The sequence below is a fragment of the Paramormyrops kingsleyae genome, chromosome 25 (genome assembly GCF_048594095.1).
Source record: "Paramormyrops kingsleyae isolate MSU_618 chromosome 25, PKINGS_0.4, whole genome shotgun sequence".
NCBI classification, from domain to species: domain Eukaryota; kingdom Metazoa; phylum Chordata; class Actinopteri; order Osteoglossiformes; family Mormyridae; genus Paramormyrops; species Paramormyrops kingsleyae.
The window spans coordinates 11,357,251-11,377,076 of record NC_132821.1 but is presented as its reverse complement, the minus strand read 5'-3'; the positions used below and the strand labels follow the sequence as shown (position 1 = coordinate 11,377,076).

Here is a 19,826-nt window from a genome sequence, read left to right as displayed (position 1 = left end):
GGGATGTGCATTTGGCATACATAAATTATACAAATATAACTGTTTTGTGATAAGTCTTTTGTAAAAGTCTGCATTGTTGCAATAAAGAACTTGCTTTGCAAAATAACACAGGCATAGAAGTTTTCTACTGTGTGACGATTTTAATATATATATATATATTCTTTCCCTGCAAAGAAAACAAGTTTACCTTCTTTTAGTAACCTATCTTAAAAAAAATAAAAATAATCAGTACTGAAAGTCTGGTGCGACAAAATGGGAAATAGCAGTAGCAAGTCAAATTGGGCTCCTGATCCGGCTTATGATCCGGAAGGTGAAACAGCATTTGAAAGGGAAATGCGTAAACGTGATAAGGGAAATAAGGGTTTACTACGGGGTAAAACATGTAGGGAAGCAGTAGAGGAAAGAACTGGAAAGGACTTTTCAGAGATGTGTGAAATGTGGGCGAAAAGGACAGGTGGCAAGTGGCCAAGAGATGGGTCTTTCGATCCTGCGAAAATAAGGATGGTAAGAAGAAAGATAAAGAAGCGAGAAGGCTGTTGTGGATGTTGTAGAAGTACTGAAGGTGAAGAGTACTCTGACTGAACATAAGAACATAAGAACTATACAAACGAGAGGAGGCCATTCGGCCCATCGAGCTCACTTGGGGAGAACTTAACTAATAGCTCAGAGTTGTTAAAATCTTATCTAGCTCTGATTTAAAGGAACCCAAGGATTCAGCTTGCACTACGTTATCAGGAAGACTATTCCATACTCTGACTACACACTGTGTAAAGAAGTGCTTCCTTAAATCCAGTTTGAAATGTTCTCCCACTAATTTCCACCTATGGCCACGACTTCTTGTATTTGAACTAATGCTGAAGTAACTATTCGGTTGAACAGCATCCAAACCTGTTAGAATCTTATAGACCTGGATCATGTCCCCCCTCAATCTCCTTTGCTTGAGGCTGAACAGATTTAGTTCAAATAACCTTTCCTCGTATGACATTCCTCTAAGACCAGGAATCATTCTTTTGGCCCTACGCTGCACCTTTTCTAAGGCCGCTATGTCCTTTTTAAGATATGGTGACCAAACCTGCACACAATATTCTAGGTGAGGTCTCACCAAGGAATTGCATAATCTTAGCATTACCTCCCTTGACTTAAACTCCACACACCTGGAGATATACCCCAACATCCTATTGGCCTTTTTTATTGCTTCCCCGCACTGGCGAGAATGAGACATGGAAGCATCAACATACACAACAAGGTCTTTCTCATAATCAGCTACCTTTATTTCAGTAGGTCCCATAAAATACCTGTACTTTATATTTCTGCTCCCTACATGGAGTACCTTACATTTGTCTATGTTAAATTTCATCTGCCAGGTATCGGCCCAGTCACTAATTAAATCAAGATCCCGCTGTAGCTGCTGAGCCGCTAGTTCAGTATCTGCTACACCACCCACCTTGGTGTCATCTGCAAATTTCACCAGTTTACTGTATATATTGGTGTCTATATCATTTATGTAAATTAGGAACAATAGTGGTCCTAAAATTGAACCCTGTGGTACCCCACTATGAACGCAGGCCTACTGTGACATTGAGCCTCTTATAACTACTCGCTGCTTCCTATCCGTTAACCAGTTATCAATCCAGGTCGCGACAGTTCCTAAAATACCTGTCGCTTTGAGTTTAAGAGAGAGCCTCTTGTGGGGGACAACATCAAAAGCCTTTTGGAAATCTAAGTAGATGACATCATAGGCCTTCTTATCATCAACTTCCTGAGTAGCTTCCTCAAAAAACTCCAACAGATTTGTTAAACAGGATCTACCTCTCCTAAATCCATGCTGGCTATCCCTCAAAATGTTATTTGAGTCCAGGTAATCTACCATTTTCTCTTTGATTATAGCCTCCATAACTTTACCAGTTATATAAGTTAGACTGATTGGCCTATAGTTTGACAAATTACTTCTATCCCCTTTTTTGAAAATGGGCGTTATGTTGGCATGCTTCCAATCAGAAAGTACCACACCTTCAGATAAGGATTTTTGAAACAGTAAAGTTAAGGGTCGGCAAATAATTTCCCTCATCTCTTTTAACACTATAGGTAAGATGCCATCAGGGCCCTGTGATTTATTTATTTTGAGCTTAGCTAGGCTTTGCAAAACATCAGCTTCAGTTATATATATATTAGTTATAGACGATGTTGGATTAGTAATAAGAACTGGTAAGTTACTAGTGTCCTCAACAGTGAATACCCGTGCAAAACTATCATTGAACTCATTTACTATGTCAATGTCGTTTTCAATTATAAGACCCTTGAAGAGCAAAGGGCAACTGTTGGAGTGCCAAGACAGTTCCCCTTGGTGGAAATGCCAAACCCCAGAGACTACGGGATGGTACAGGTGCAGAGGAAATGGGATCTAAGTGAACTGAAGGAGGTGGTCAACAGTCTGCCAGACCCAAACCAAGTGGGAGGGGCCCGTTTCTGGGATTCCTTGCATTGGATGGAATTTACCAACCCAGTGGAAGGGAATGGGAACAAGTTCTCCGGAGGAAGCTGAAAGGTGACTGGGCCACAGTGAACGCTGATTTTGGAGGAAATGCCATGAACTTCACCTGGTATCATGTCCCATGTAACCATACGCCCGTGTAACACAGCTCCGGGGCCCTGGATCTCAAAACCGGCGCGCGCTGCCTCCACTTCAGCACCGCTAATCCGGGTGCCCTCCTCCACGATATTCCCCAGCTCCTTCAGTTCCACCGGATGCCAGGACACGACTTAGACTCCCGAAGATGCCACTCGTCATACCCGCTGTCGTCGACACCACTCAAACAGCCCCTCCGCGTCTCTGTCTTCCGCTGCAGACCGAGATGGCGTCCGGCGTATGCACACCAGGCTACCCGCCACGCTCTCCGCTTGGGATGGCGCAGCCCCAATAATCCCCAACTCCAACACAAGGAAAAAAAAAACAACAGACTTTCGTTCTGCCAAAACGAAGCTGGGCTCCAACTATACTAGCCGCGATTCCTTGTAAAAAAAACTTCACGCGACTCTGCTTCCACTTCGCCCAACCGACCTTTTTTTACCGCTCCCCTCACTACCAGAGACTCGCCCAGCAACGCTACTCATTGGATAGGCTAAGGCATGACCGCATGATCCACCGAGCCCAGAGACTAGCAGGAAAACTTTAAAATAAAAACTACGGATCTTTATATCCGCTACACAATATTGGCAGTATGATCCAATTTCGATTTCGCCCGTATTTACCCTGAAATTTCTGCACAAATTCGCCACCACACCACATATATATAGTATACTATAATATAATTTACCCAAACAACAGATCCCTTATGTTGCTTGCTCATATACATTTAATTTCTGTCTGTCTTTGCCATTTCAAAACCATGTTGTGACTCTTGGGTGACTTTAATATAAGCTATTGGAGCTGTAATAATTTCCGTTTTACAATATCTTGATTAATGTGGAAGATCGTAATTTAACATACATAGTGTCACACCCTGCTCTGTACGATCCCGATGTGTGCCACGCCCCCCTCATTACCTCGTGTTCTTCCCTGATGGATCTCACCTGTTGCTCGTTTCCCTCAGCTTGTTTAGTGTATTTAGTCCTTGTCAGAGTCAGTCATCCCCAGATCAGTCATTGTTGTATTGTCCGTGGATGTCCGTCTGTCGTGGAATAAACCCCATTTACCTGACTTCCTGGCTGCTTTCGCCTGCTTCCCTGCTCGTCTTACGCCCGAACGTGACACATAGGATGATAATAAAGAATGTTTGCTTTCTTATGTGTCGGTCACGGTAAGCAACTGCAACGCCCCGCATACCTTCGGAAAGCTACAGCGATTCTGAGCAATATTGGCAGTATGATCCAATTTCGATTTCGCCGTTTTTACTCTGAAATTTCTGCCTGAAAGCACTCGCTCACTAATTGGAGCGAGCCAGCCTTAAAGGGCCCAGATCGCATTACTGATGGTACCACATATTGTTCTAGTCTAAGTGGGACAGAAAACCTACTGGATAGTAGCTCTCCAGGACTGGAGTTGGAGACCCCCGCTATAGAGTGTCATTTCTAAATCTTAATGTGTTATTCGACAGGGCATCAGGTAAGTAAGTAAGTAAGTAAGTTTAATTTATATAGCACATTTAAACAGTGAAAACTGACCAAAGTGCTGTACAATGTCAAACTAAAACTACAACTAAATTTAAATAAAGACAGCAAGCATAAAATGCTAAAAGCATTACAGTAAACACAAACGAGAACTACCTGTGTCACGATCCGCTCCGTCCGCTCCTAGTGTGTGCCACGCCCCCTCATTATCCACGTGTACTTCCCCAATTGTGCCCAGCTGTTTCCTGTTTCGTTTGCCTTGTTCTCTGTATATCAGTCCACGTCTCCCCTTGTTCCCCAGATCGTGCATTGTATTGTCGTGTATCGTCCGTCCATGTCCGTATTTTGCACATTAAACCCTGCTTACCTGACGTCCTGGCTTGCGCTCCTGCTTCCCTGCTTGCCTCTGTCTCCGATCGTGACAACCTGCATAGAAAGACGTGGACACAGTGCAACATGATAGCATGACACAATAAAAAAAAATATATATTACATACATAAAAAGCAAAAGCAAGATGAAAAATAAAAATAAAAAATAAAAATAAAAAATAAAAAAAAAAACTAAGAAGCAAAGGCCAAAGAGTACAAATAAGTCTTTAGTCTGGATTTAAAAATTGTGATCGTGGGTGCAGATCTAATATCTGGAGTCAAACCATTCCAAAGACGTGGAGCTGCCACGGCAAAAGCACGGTCCCCTTTGTTTTTGTGGCGGGACCGAGCAACATGAAGGAAACCTTTATCAAAAGATCTGAGGAACCTGGGTGGAAATAAAGATCAAGCAACAAGTTTCAAAATCAAGGTACAGGTGCATTATGTGTCTCAAAATGTGACTGTATGTATGTGATATAGCTGGCTACCTGCAAGAGATGATGGGCAGCTTGACCTCAACTTGACTAGCATCAGCAGATGGAATGGAACAAAACCTATGGAGCACAGTTCAAAGAAATAGGAGATATTTAGCTACTCAAAAAAACTCTAACACTGCTGCAAAAATGAGAATCTGAATTTGAAATGAACAAGTAAGAAACTGAAAAAAGGGGGAAAAATACACTTAATGTTTCACCTAATAGATAAAATACAATTCAAATCTAAATAAACATATTTGTTCAAACATTATCAAAATTAAATCTGAAAAATATTTTATGCTAACACTAGCAAACATTTAACTAAACGAAGTTTGCTGATTTATCCAAAAACCGTGTAAACAGGGTCCCATCAACTGGGCCTACTAAGTTTGAGCAACTTTAAGTAACGTTTGCATGCTAACCAGATAAATGAACTGGAAGACACACAGGCTGGAAATGAGCTTAGATAATATTTACTGCCAAGTTGGTGACACTGAACCCAAAATTAGAATTTTACGCAGACGTACAAAAATATTGCCCGCATCTCATTGCACATAACATCCACTCGAACGGAGATATTCACCAATTTTGAGAACAGGCTTTCACCACAATCGCCAATTCTTACTTTAAGCCTACTTTCGCATTAGTTATATGTTTTTTAATCGCATGGATGGAACTATCAGCTATATGTCAATCTTAATATAGTTTTATAATGCACTTACCAAGAACCACAAGCAGGTCTTCACTGGTTATTGTGTGACTCTTCAGTTACCTCTTACTGAGGCACGTACACGCGCATCTGCGAGATTTAAAAAAGCGCGGGTCCGGTCTGTGCTGCTGCTCCGGATCAGATACGGACCTTTCTGACGGACTGTCAGTCAGAGCTTGCGGACAAATATGCTGCAAAGCTGGCGCAGAGGTGCATAGTGAGTGTGACTGCTACGCGAATCTAGTGATTCGAAAACGGATCCGGCACAGAGGGAATTGCTGTCTGGGACACCACCTCACCAGCCTGGAACTGCCGGGTGGCGCAGACTCCCTTCCCCTTCCCCGCAATGTCCATCACCACAAGTCCCTTCCACTTCTGGTTGTGGATGAGCTCCTGGATGTGGCTAGAGTCCACGGCAGTGTCCACCGAACCCACTGGTCTCCAGTCCTTCAGAACGCTGGCCGCGCTTGGAACATTACTTTTCCAGCCTTGGTTCCTGATCCAAGCGTCGACCCGGGACTCGGTGGGCTGCCGTCTGCCAAAGTGTGCTGTCAAGAACAAAGTAAATTGTTGTTAGTTAAGAAGCCTATGTAGATAGGACCGTTTCACAGTAAAAAATGTCATTAGTGCTACAAACAATACTCACACAAGACATGCCGTACGCGCATCCTCATCTGGGCCTTCAGCCAGCGCTCATAGAGCTGCCGCTGAAACCGGCCCGACGTCTGCGAGCGTGCTGTCTTGTCTGGGATGTCGCCATCCAGGGTCACGGGGTGGGTCCGAAGGAGCTGATCGAACGCTGCCTGGACATCCATCTGTTGGTTGGATGCCGGGGCAGCATCCCGTGCGGCACCACGGGCAGAACAGCTGGGTCCTTCCTCTGCGGAGTCAGCGCTGAGATACAAATTAAAAAATAAAAAAACACAAAAGTTTAAGATTAGTGTTCAGTGGTGAGGGCTTTGGTTGTGTGTCTTGATGTTGGTGTGTTGACAAACAGAAAACATGCCTACCTTGAGTCACCTGCCAGCTTCTTCAGCAGCTAACTGGCCAGCACCACATTCCGCGACTGCTTCATCCGGTAGTGCTCGTCAGCTGTCGCAGTGGAATGAGTGAGATAATCGGCCACCAAGGACTTCTCTTGGTCCGTCAAGTCCTTGGTGGCCGTCTCAAAGATGCGCTGGGCCGTCTGGTAGGTGACTGGATCCAGCTTGTATCTAAAATACAAAAATACATTTATTAATACGTCTCACACAACACCTGACAACATGTATGTAGAACATATTATAGGGGGAATTAATCATGATGATCAGCTCACTTTTGGTGCAGCCGGTTGAGGTCACTCGAAGCGTTGAACACCGGCCTGCCTGCGGTGGAGATGAAGAACCGTTCGTCTCCTCCCAGGTCATCCGGTGTCGTCCGGCTCCTCTTGGAGCTCAGGAGCTGTGGCCGTACCTGGGTGAAGTAGATGTCGAACCACTGTTGACAGAGGAAAACAGATTAAATCGCTGCTCTTGAAATAAACTATGAAATAAATCTTATCAAACTTGATATACTTACTGTCTCCTCCTCAGAGGATAATGCAAATGTGGCCACTTGCTGCGCCGACGTCTTGTGTTCCTTCACCACAATCACCGTATGGTCGGCCTTGGACGTGCTCCTGGTCATGCACTTCTGGACCTACACAATACAATGATGTCCCACTGATAAATAAGAGTATCGGCAAAGAGGAAAAGTGAAGACAAAAAGAATACAACACTTACGGTCATGTGCTCCACCACGCCTGGTGGCTGGAGATGCTTCAGAATCACCGTGGCCTCCAGGTAGTAGAGGACAAGACAGCACTCTGCACACTCCAGGGGCATCTCCTCTGGATACACCTTGCCAAGGACTGCCAAGAAGTCGTTCTTGGCAGCCCTCAGCACGGCCCAGCAGTCCTCTGGACTCTTCTCTGGGCTCATCTCCGTGAGAATGACATGACTATGTGGGTGGGAGAAGAAAATTCAATTACTGTCAATCCTAATCAATACAGTACACATTTTAATAAAATGTGCTCACAATGTGAAATGGCTCTGCTTCTCCATGCAGTGCACTCCAGGAGCAGTGAGGGAGATAAAAAAAAAACATCATGAGTGTGTTAAACACAGTAGAGGAGATGTATAATCAAATCATAATATGGAATTTAACGGGTGTTGACAGTTGAACTTACCTCCTTTGCGTCATCTCCTTACTCACCAACTTTGCAGAGCTCTGCTGGAGTGAGCCCAGGTACTCCACGAAGAACATTGCCTCATTCCACAAGGCAATGTTGTCACGCCGGAGGTCGGTGGCCACGGTGTGGTACTTGAGGAATCTGTCAGAGGAAGGACATGTATGTAAGTATCCATATGTACATAAACTTGTACATGCCACCATGACAATAGTGGGAGGACTGAACTTCCTTGAAGAAAACAGATACGACAATACAACACAAACCTACAATATACTGTTAAAAATCTACATGCTACCAACCTCTTCAGGCTCTTCATGTAGTTGACCTGAGTCTGCCTGGAGAGACCAGCCTCAGTCAGCTCCCGAAAGAAGAGCTTCGTCTTCTCCCTCTCCCTCAGAAATTCAAGGGATGGCTCTTCAGGGTTCACAAAAAACATGAACCTGCTGACGTTTTCCACCTGGAAAATAAAATCGGCATTACTTAATGAATATATTGCGTAGATATAAAGCTCCAAAAAATAATAGAGTGAACTTTTATGGGAGACCTCACCGTCTGCTTGAAATTCTCATTCAGGAGATCCTTCTCCAAGTATGCGGCGAAGCCCTTCAGGAGGGGATGGTCCAGAGAATGTACAGTCCCTTCTCCTGCATCATGTGCCTGGAGGTCTGTGGCCACTGCACCTCCCGGGTACTGCCATGTGGAAAACATATTTCGTCTTAAAATTGCACCTTCAATTGGCTCACAAGCAAAAGCAAAAGGTATCAATGAAGCTGCAAAGCCGAGACACTCATACTCGCACTTGAAAGATCTCGCCGTTAGTGACACTGACTGCGTCCTCCGAATGCTCAGTCGCCGAGCTCTCCGGTCGCTGCACGGTTGTACCAGCCACCACAGGAACACTGCTGGTCTGCGCCGCTACTGCTGGGGAGGGGGTGTCAGGCACCACCATGTGGCGACGCTCCAGCTCCTGGATCATCCTTTCAGATAAATAAGTAAATAAAAAACTCTTAGTAAATGTCATACTGAAGAAACGACGTGAGATGTGTAAAAAAGACTGAAGAGTTTTCCCACCAACCTGCTCATTGTCAGGGTCGGCCTCCCGCTGTGGTCCTTCCGTGCCCCTTCCCCGTTTGACCAGCAGGTGGTGCTGGTCATCCCGTCCATACGTCAGTCCTTGTTTCTCTCCTATCACTTGTCTGGTCTTGTGGCTCAATGTATTAAGCATGTGTTGTCTGTTTGCCACTCGGTCCTGAGTTCCCTCTTGTTGTGAGTTCGAATCCCGCCTCCGCTGTTTTTGTATTTAGCTCCCTGGTGTTTTCCTTTATGCTTAATTATTCCTGGTGTTTGCTTTGTAATTGGTTTTGGTTTTGTTTCTTGTTCCCCTGCTTATGTTATTGCCTATGTACCTTCCGTGTGTTGATATATGCTTCCTTGGTTAGTGTTTAGTTTCCCTGATTGTTAGTGTCTTTGAGTTAATTGGTTTCACCTGTGTCCTGTTTCCCTAGTCTTTGTTAATCAGCCTCACCTGCCCTGTGTTAGTCATTACCCCCGTAGTATATTAGTTCCTGCCTTTGTTCTGTTCCCCGCTGGTTCATTGCGTTGTGTCTATGATTGTCTATGTGAGGGTTGTTGCTTGTCTTGATTAGATCTGTATTCTGTTTACCATCCTAGTTATTTAGTTATTTAGTTATTTAGTTATTTAGTTATTTAGTTATTTAGTTATTTAGTTATTTAGTTATTTAGTTATTTAGTTATTTAGTTATTTAGTTATTTAGTTAATTAATCCCCTTTAGTTTTGACCCCTCGTGGTCCTTTTGGTTTCATTGTGTTTGTAGTGTCTTCGGTTTATTTTTATTAACCCTTTCTGTTCCCTGAGCCGCAAGTGGGTCGTCCACCCTTTTTCGTGCACCATGCCCCGTTCCCGTGCCCGCGCCGCCCGCAACCTTGACAGTATGAACCAGCCAAAAGGACGATCCCCAGGCTCTGGGACACCTGCTGTTCTGGATGATGTCCAGGCTTGTATTGAGCAGCTCTGCACTCTTCAGGCCGTCTGGAGACGGCTATCCCTGACTCCAGCTGTCCTCCAGTCACCCTAGTTATGCTGTGCCCTGACCGAGGCAACCAGCTGCTCCAGCTCTCTCCAGCATCTCCGGAGGAGGAGGTGCGAAGGCTGGAGAGGGCCTTCTGGCACCTGGTGGACCTGGCCGGGTCGCCGAAGGAATCCGAACCAGGTTGCCCAGGGCAAGCCACGGCCGCTTCCGTCGCTCAGCCCGAGCCGCCCGTGCCTGGCCCACAGGGGGCCTCTGCTTCTGCTCTGCCCGCGCCCGGCCCACAGGGGGCCGCTTTCGTCTCTGCTCTGCCCACATCTGGCCCACAGGGGGCTGCCTTCGTCTCTGCTCTGTCCGCACCCGGCCCACAGGGGGCCGCCGCCTCTGCTTCTCCATCTAAGGCCGTCCTGACCCCATGCCCAAAGGCCCGGACTTCTACCCCCACACAAGTGGACCTTTCTTGGCACTGGTGGGGGCCCAGCAAAGGACCAGCCCTGTTCTCTGTCTCCCGAAAGGGGAGACGGGGACATGCCAGGCGGTTCAACCGCCCTGACCTAGCCCCTTCCTCAGTGTCACCCTCTGGCCCTCATTCATCATTCCCTTCTCCTTCGCCCTTCAGTTCCCATTCCGGTCCCGTGCCCATCTCATCGCCCTCCAGTCCCAGGTCCTGTCCCAATCCTGCAGTCCCTTCCTCATTGTCACCCTCTGGTCGCCATCCTACAGTCCCTTCGTTATCGTCCTCCAGTCCCCATTCCGGTCTTGTGCCCTCCTCGTCGTTCCCCAGTCTTATAGTCCCCTCCTCGTTGTTGCCCTCCGTTCCCAGTTCCCGTCCTTGTCCTAGGGTCCCTTCCTCATCATCCTCTGGTCCTTCGCTCCCTTCCTTGTCACCCTCCGGTCCCTTTTCCTGTCCTGCCGTCATTGCCTCATCGCCCTCCAGTACCCGTCCTTGTCCACGTCCCGCAGTCCCTTCCTTGTCGCCCTCCTACCAACCACCTACCCAACAGTTCCCTTCTCCGTTTCCCGGTCAGCTGCCCCAACAAGTTCCATTTCTGCCCTTTCCTTCCAGTCCCTCTGCCCTGCTTCGGTCCCAGTCCCATGTCCCTGGTCCTTTCCCTTCTGATTCCCCTACGTTTTGTTTTCCGCCTCATGCCCCAGGATTTGTTCCTCCGTCCCCGCGTCTGTTCCCGAGTCAGTTGGTTTTTGGTCCCCATGTTCTATCTCCTGCTGTGTTTTCCCGTCTGGTCTTTTTGTACCAGTCATGGCAAACAGACACAAATCAAATGTATATGAGCAAGCAACATAAGGGATCTGTTGTTTGGGTAAATTATATTATAGTATACACTATATATTTGTGGTGTGGTGGCGAATTGGTGCAGAAGATGATTATGACCAATCATAAATTGATCATAACTTACGCCTTGGAAGCCATTCTTGACGAGTTGTTCGACAAAAGATGAAATCTTGAGCAGAATCTGGAGCTCTTGTCTCGCTGGAAGCAGAGGTAGAGTAACTGTACATGTGGAGGTCTCCTCTTAATATACCATTCTGACCGCGTCCCCTCCCCCCTCGTAGCCCCGCCCACCCCAGCCCCAGTGTCATTCTGAGGGACACTTTGAAAGACAATTTCAAAAAATGTAACTTTTAAAAAGGATAAGAACTGAAATTATATTTCTAAATAAAGTGATAAATTGAGAGTGCAGTTCTAAAACTTCTGCACCAATTCGCCACCACACCACAAATATATAGTGTATACTATAATATAATTTACCCAAACAACAGATCCCTTATGTTGCTTGCTCATATACATTTGATTTGTGTCTGTGTTTGCCATTTCAAAACCTTGTTGTGACACTTGGCTGACTTTAATATAAGCTATTGGAGCTGTAGTAATTTCCGTTTTACAATATCTTGATTAATGTGGAAGATCGTAATTTAACATACATAGGACGATGATAAAGAATGTTTGCTTTCTTATGCGTCGGTCACGCTAAGCAACTGCAACGCCCCGCATACCATTGGACAGCTACAGTGATTCTGAGCAATATTGGCAGTATGATCCAATTTCGATTTCGTCGTTTTTACCCTGAAATTTCTGCCTGAAAGCACTCGCTCACTAATTGGAGCGAGCCAGCCTTAAAGGGCCCAGATCGCATTATTGATGGTACCACATATTGTTCTAATCCGTACTGTTGTGACACAGACATGACATACAGTGACTACTAATATTAGCAGGATAGGCTCAATGTATAATGTTCCGAATATTTTGGTATATTGCTCGGCATTACTGGTTTTTTAATACATTTATTTGAGTCACTCTGTTTACGTGACCTGATGTTTACGTGATCTCAGCCTAATTGTTACGTTGGCAGATTGTTGGGGGATGGGTAGCCCTGCATGTGCATCGCAGAGAAGTGCAAAACAGCAATCAAGGAAACAATAGCCCTAGGCTGGCAAGCCCAATCCAGGTATTTGTCCCCTCATCTCAGAAGCTGATGTTGACGGCTTGAGTAACTGACGTGCTTGATTCAAATGCTGATGACTCCCAGGTTGAGGAATTTGTAACTAAATAGTTGGATTAAAAATATTTGCATCATTGTAATTTGCTCACAACTACAGCTAACTTGCCTGTGTGGTCTGTTCCCTGTCCCTTGTTTTCTTCTGCTTATCACTTACTTTTAGTTGAATTTCCAATTGTCATCTCCATTGTTTAGTGCTCAATGTCTTTGATAAATAACATCATATACACTCACCTAAAGGATTATTAGGAACACCATACTAATACGGTGTTTGACCCCCTTTCGCCTTCAGAACTGCCTTAATTCTACGTGGCATTGATTCAGCAAGGTGCTGAAAGCATTCTTTAGAAATGTTGGCCCATATTGATAGGATAGCATCTTGCAGTTGATGGAGATTTGTGGGATGCACATCCAGGACATTAAACTCCCGTTCCACCACATCCCAAAGATGCTTTTCTCAGACATGTCCTGGGAATTGTAGCTTTTATGGACGCTAGGTCGCTATACTTTATCAAAAAAATAACGTAACTACTGGAAAATCATTTGATTCAGAAATCAGCGACACTACAGGCAAGCTACTAGATAATGTAAGTAAACAAATAGCTTCGCTATATGGCTACTGCCCATCACTGACCGTACACCTCATCCAAAGCTATAGTGGTCACAGATGGGATCACTGCCCACTCTCTCCTTCATTGTTTGGCATCTTCATAGAACCACATGCGGCAGCAATATGACAGAAAAGTGAAATAAATGGAATTCATACCGATACCTCAACACAAAATAATCTGTGCAGATGATATCATGCTGTTTGTACAAAACTAGGGCTGCAACAACTAATCGATTAAAATCGATTATTAAAATAGTTGCCAACTAATTTAATAATCGATTAGTTGGGTCTACGTTATTACACACACAAGTACAGTGGTTACCTCCTAATTTGGGAGCAGTAAGCTAACCAAAGCCGCGGTGGCAGTAAAGTACGATTAAGCTGGATGCCGATCGCCATAAAAGGAAAAAGGTGACGAGAACCAATGGCGTGCCTTGAGAAGCTTACGTGATGAATTCTGGGAGAATTGAAAAAAAAGTTTAAAAATGGCGGAGGCGGACACAGCAGAATCTTGTTTTAGAAGCCAGAATTTGATGATAATTAGCTGAAATTAGGTCGGAGAGACACTGATGTATTATGTGACGTTGTGGAGTTTTTGGATTATTTTATGCAATTATTCAGATTACTTAACGCAAATCCTTCATTCAGTGGTGTAGTGGAGGGTAAATGCACACAAACGCCATTTACGCACCTTTTAAATTTACAAAACAGCGTTTACTTAACATTAGTGATCTCAAAAAAGGTAAGGATATAAATGGTTACCCACCATTTTTACTGCTGTGCATATACACTCACCTAAAGGATTATTAGGAACACCTGTTCAATTTCTCATTAATGCAATTATCTAATCAACCAATCACATGGCAGTTGCTTCAATGCATTTAGGGGTGTGTAGAGCTTAGATCGGGCCCAAAAAATGAAACCCGATCCTACCCGAGCCCGTGCACCTTGTGTCCGAGCCCGACCCGGTCCGACACATTAACTGTAATTATGAGCCCGAGCCCGATTTAAACCCGACTATTTTTTAATACGTGAGCCGTTGTAACAGACGTTCTCAACTACAATTCTAAGTTGTTTGAACTACAGAAATTAGTTTAGATTTATCTTAATGAAAAATGCAACAATAACGAAGCATGTAAACTGCATTGTTTGTTTATTCAGAATGGATCGCAAATAGATCCGAATGAAAAAAAAACGTGAACAATGATAAACACAGAAAATGAACAAGTAATTAACTTTGGATGGCATATTTAATAAATATGATAAGTTTTAGAATATTTTTAAACAAAATAGGTAATAGCGGAACTGTTGTTCTGATGTCCGCAATTATTGAGACACGTTTAGAAGAAAAGCACGTTTTCACTTATCCAATTCGCTTGCTGCTGGAACCAGTTTGTGTGCTCGGCATCGAACTTTAAGTAAAGGGTTAAGAAAAAGGTTAAATCCTTCCGTAAGCAGCCAACGAGGTATGTGTTAATTAAGTTTTAGTTAAGTTTGTTGTATTTAGCCATGTAAATGCTAACTGAGGTTCGTGTTAACTGTATATGAATTCTCTAAGCTGTCTTTATTGTTATTTATGTTTATATTTCATTTGAATTTCAATGTTTGTTAGCTAATATTGTAAGTAAATGTGCTTGATTTTGTGTTTCCGTATCTGTATTTAGTTCTCACGTCTGCCATGATGGTGATAATAACGAAGCCACTGTCTTTCGAATAAACCGTCGGCTCAGTTAAATGCAAAGGACTCTTGTGCTCGTGTCTTACGGGAGGGAGCTACATTTATAATTATGGCATAGCTCTCCACCCAATTAGGCTAATTAAGTAATGATTTAAAAAAAAAAAACACACACAAATGCTTGATCATGGCCCCGCCCAGCCCGGCCCGGCCCAGCCCGGCCCGGCCCGAAGATAGTGGCAGGAAATATCGGCCCGACCCGGCCCACGGGTCGGGTCGGGTCAAGTCTGGGCTCGGCCTCGGGCAGAGAATCTAAACTCTAGGGGTGTGGTCCTGGCAGAGGTGTAAAGAGTACCTGAAAACCATACTTGAGTAAGAGTACAGATACCTTACTGTATAAATTACTCCATTACAAGTTACAAGTCACCAATTCCAATAAGACTTGAGTAAAAGTCGTAAAGTATCCAATTTTAAAAGAACTTAAGTATTTTACTCGTACTGAATGTAGGCTCAAAGAACACCAAGAAATGTGGAAAACAAGGAACTATTTATTTATGAGGCTTTATTTCCTAATATAGACATTAAATTGAACACCTCAATGTTTCAAAATGGCAGAAGAAGAAAATAGAACAAAAAGTCAGTCTCAGTCAAACTCAAATGTTCAAAAAAAAGGTAAAACAATTAAAAAAAACTAATAAAAAAACAAATTCAGAGCTGACTTTAATGGTGTTTTATCTCTCAGTTTCAGAGGGGGGCAATATTTTTATTCAGCTTCAACAAAAGCTGGTTCTCAAAGTTCTTGGAACTTACTCTAGTTCTTTTTGGCCTGAAAATGAGGCCAGCACTGCTAAAAAGACGCTCGCAAGCAGCAGATGCAGGAAGGGGAGTGTTGAGCCTTAAAGACAACTTTAGTAGAGAGGGGAAGGTTTTCAGGACACCCGTGTCATCACCAGCATATGTCAGATAGCCATCAAGCACTGCTGGGCCTTGTTGTGCCCGAGACGTCTTCAGTGGCTTGAAGAAATCCTCTTCCTCTGATGAAGTGGAATCACTTGTAAGCTGAGAGTTCTCCTCCATATTTCCCTTTATGAAGTCAAGGCCTACAATACACATTTGGAAATGTTTCTGCAACAATTTAAATTAATCCAAAAGCATTTTAGTGCTTTTAAAATTACGCATATTCACATTTATTCAGTTTAAAATACATTATCTCAGCATTCCACAAAGTTTCCAAAAATTCACACATTACTGATAAAAGTATTTAGAATATTGCCTAATATCCCAAATTATATGCAATACTAGAACACCCATTTTTCCATCTAAATGTTTAAGTTAGTTCCAAAATCAGTTAGCAATTAATTTAAAAAGAAAAGAAAAAAAAACTATACTAATTAGTATGTCACTGCTCTTCATTTAGTTTTACAGTATATGCCTGTGACTACAAACCGAGGTTGAGGATGGCATCATCAGTTGTCCAATAAGTTTTAAACTTCGGAAGCAGGATTGCAGCTGCAATCAGCTCAGGATTATTGAGCATGTCACCGAAGCGCTTGTTCACACCTTCAAGGATTGCATCTACCAGGCTCTTGCAGAGTTTCATGGATATCTTGGCTCGTTTTAGTTTGGAAACCATGACGTTGAGTGTTGGTAAAAGCCAGCCCATATGCACATTGGTTTCTCCCTGCAAGATATTAATCGCTTTGGCAACAGGGGCCATAGCCGTGACATATTCCCCAAGAAAGGCCTTTTCTGCAGGAGTGAACCTATTAAAAAACAAACAAAAAAAAAAACAACCTTTTTCAAGACCATTTAAAGTAACTGATTATAGCAAAATATAGATGCTACTCATTTAGGATTTAAATGAATCATAGGATAGTAGAACAATTTGCATTGATTATAACATTCATTATAACATTACTCACATGGGGATTTTGAATTCCACACAGAGATTCCGGAAAACACCATCTCCCTTTTCCTTCATGATCTTCAGTATCCTCTCCACTGAAAGAAACAAAGAGTTCCATCGTGTGGCATTTGGACGAATTAACTGCATACTACATTCCTCTTCCATCATCTCTGCAGCTTTACTGGACCAGCCACTCTTGTTCCACAAGGCCCAACATTTGGAGAAGAATGATCTTGATAACCTTTTGTATGTTTCATCTGATTGAGCAGTGTCAACATCCACAGTGGAAACCAAGTTCAGAAGATGGCAAGCACAACGCTGATTCTTGGGCAAATGAAATTCAAGATCATCCTTGGCTAGAATTTCAGCAACCTCAACATATTCAGTCTCTCCACATTTCTCCCCATCTTCAGTGTCAGATTCATCCTCATCTTCTGATGGGGTTGCTGTTGCATGTTCTGTGTTGTTGCTGTGCATGTTCTCACCTCCATAGACACGAAAGGCTTTCAAAAAATTTGATCCATTGTCTGTTGTTATACAGACAACTTTTTCATGTATCTCAAATTCAGAATGTATGTCATGTATCGCAGCTGCAAGTACATCAAACGTGTGCGACCCCTTTAATTGTCGACAGGCAAGTGCTGCAGAGCATCGCTGTAGATTGTGTTGGTCAATCCAGTGCGCTGTCATACCTATAAAGCTGCGCCGCCTTGAACTCCAGCAATCAGTAGTTGTACAGATGTATTCCACCCTGCTCATGGCTTCTGTTACACTTTTCTTCATTCCTCCCGCAGCTTCCTCTATCTTGGTACAGATGGTTGATCTTGATCGTACAGTAGAGTTAGGCTGCAAGTCATGAATCAGGTCCTTGAATTCATCTTTTTCAACCACGCTAAAAGGTTGGAGACCGTACACAATGAATCGCAGTACAGCTTTATCAACGGTCGCTTGAGAAATGATCTTGGTCTCTCCAATTTTGAGTTGTTTCGTTAAGGGCTCCATATTTCTGCTCACATTCTTCCTCTTCTGAGCGATCGAGGTCAGGTTTGAGTAGTTTTTCAAGTGATTAGGATGTTTTCTCTGTATTAAAATTAAACAAAGAGGAGCAGTGTTATTTTTCAACTTAGTAAACTATGTATAAATTCAATTAAAAATACATCACAAACTCACGGCTAAATGCACCTGATGCAAAATGTATAATTTCAGTGATACATTCATTCACATTGCACAAAAAGAATTAAGCTAAAATACAGTCATGTTGCAGTGGTTTTTGCCATATCAGTAACTGTATTAACTTTTGCTAACATTATGCTTACAATACCATTGTAAAGTGAGACATGATCTGTATAGATTCATTTGACTTAATTCACATTAAATTAACATTAAATTAATGTTACACTCTTTACACTACATAACATTAGACTCTTACCTCAATGTGTTTCCTCAAATTTGACGATGAATTCTTAAAAGCACTTATTTTCGTGGTTCGTGGCAAACAAAGTAGACACTGCATCCTGTAAGAGCCATTCTGTATATCGGCAAATGAAAACATTTCTTTCAAATAAGGCCATGGATGGTCGTCAGTGCTGGCACTGCTTGATGTGCTGGCTTCGGCGTTGGCTTCATCAGCGGCTGCAGCCATGTCGCTAATTAAACACCTGATATTTGGCAAGCTGCTAATTCACGTGAGAAGCCTCCGGCTGCAGCCTGCGGCCTACCCTACGTCAACCCACGAGCACGTCAATCATGCCGTTCATTCGCCCTTCGTTTACGCAAATCACGCTGACGTTCTGAAGAAGCATTTTACGGCGCCTGGTTTACGCTTTAACCCAGCAGTTTGTTTTACAGTAAACTTTTTCTCTTTTTAGTAAGTGGAAAGAGTACGCTCTAAAAATATATAAACTACAGTATAGTAAACACATAAACCAGTAACATAACTGTTTATTATCAATTACAGTATTATTACGAATTATGATTTTTTATAATCGTATAGGAGCACCCTCATGTATGCGGTCCGAAACGTCGCTATGCGGTGCATGACGGTGCTTCATTCATGGTCATAACGTTTTAGGACTATTTACCCTTGTTTATGTCGCTGTAGGATGTCCATAATATAATTTCAATCCAATATCAATCTAATGCTTGTCTGTGTTGATTGGTTAATATATTGATTGGTGTATTAGTATAGCCGGAGAGTACAGTAATAAAACCCATTGCAATCAAGTATACAGTGCCTTATAAAAGTATTCAGTTATCACCATTTTACTCAATTACAAAGGATAGTTAAACGTTTTCCAAATGAGCATTTTATTGCATTTCCAAAGGCACTGCAAGTTATTTCTGTGCCAACATTAACATTAAATAAACTTATAATTAGGGGTGTGGTCCTGGTCAAGACAATCTCCTGAACTCCAAACTGAATGTCAGAATGGGAAAGAAAGGTGATTTAAGCAATTTTGAGCGTGGCATGGTTGTTGGTGCCAGACGGGCCGGTCTGAGTATTTCACAATCTGCTCAGTTACTGGGATTTTCACGCACAACCATTTCTAGGGTTTACAAAGAATGGTGTGCAAAGGGAAAAACATCCAGTATGCGGCAGTCCTGTGGGCGAAAATGCCTTGTTGATGCTAGAGGTCAGAGGAGAATGGACCAACTGATTCAAGCTGATAGAAGAGCAACTTTGACTTTTGACATCCCACAAATCTCCATCAACTGCAAGATGCTATCCTATCAATATGGGCCAACATTTCTAAAGAATGCTTTCAGCACCTTGTTGAATCAATGCCACTTAGAATTAAAGCAGTTCTGAAGGCGAAAGGGGGTCAAACACCGTATTAGTATGGTGTTCCTAATAATCCTTTAGGTGAGTTGATGGAGATTTGTGGGATGCACATCCAGGGCACGAAGCTCCCGTTCCACCACATCCCAAAGATGCTCTATTGGGTTGAGATCTGGTGACTGTGGGGGCCATTGTAGTACAGTGAACTCATTGTCATGTTCAAGAAACCAATTTGAAATGATTCGAGCTTTGTGACATGGTGCATTATCCTGCTGGAAGTAGCCATCAGAGGATGGGTACATGGTGGTCATAAAAGGATGGACATGGTCAGAAACAATGCTCAGGTAGGCCGTGGCATTTAAACGATGCCCAATTGGCACTAAGGGGCCTAAAGTCTGCCAAGAAAACATCCCCCACACCAT

The 19,826-nt window shown here is 43.3% G+C and overlaps 2 long non-coding RNA genes across 2 annotated transcripts; both read right to left on the bottom strand.

Moving 5' to 3' along the window:
- Positions 1 to 4,697: 4,697 nt before the first annotated feature.
- Positions 4,698 to 5,758, bottom strand: LOC140582794 (uncharacterized). Its single transcript, XR_011985576.1, has 3 exons — positions 5,675 to 5,758; positions 4,965 to 5,030; positions 4,698 to 4,864 (listed from the first exon to the last, which is right to left on the bottom strand). It is a non-coding gene; the product is annotated as an uncharacterized lncRNA (long non-coding RNA).
- A 9,789-nt stretch (positions 5,759 to 15,547) lies between these two features.
- LOC140582793 (uncharacterized) lies at positions 15,548 to 16,802 on the bottom strand. Its single transcript, XR_011985575.1, has 3 exons — positions 16,642 to 16,802; positions 16,166 to 16,482; positions 15,548 to 15,819 (listed from the first exon to the last, which is right to left on the bottom strand). It is a non-coding gene; the product is annotated as an uncharacterized lncRNA (long non-coding RNA).
- Between the last annotated feature and the right edge of the window lie 3,024 nt (positions 16,803 to 19,826).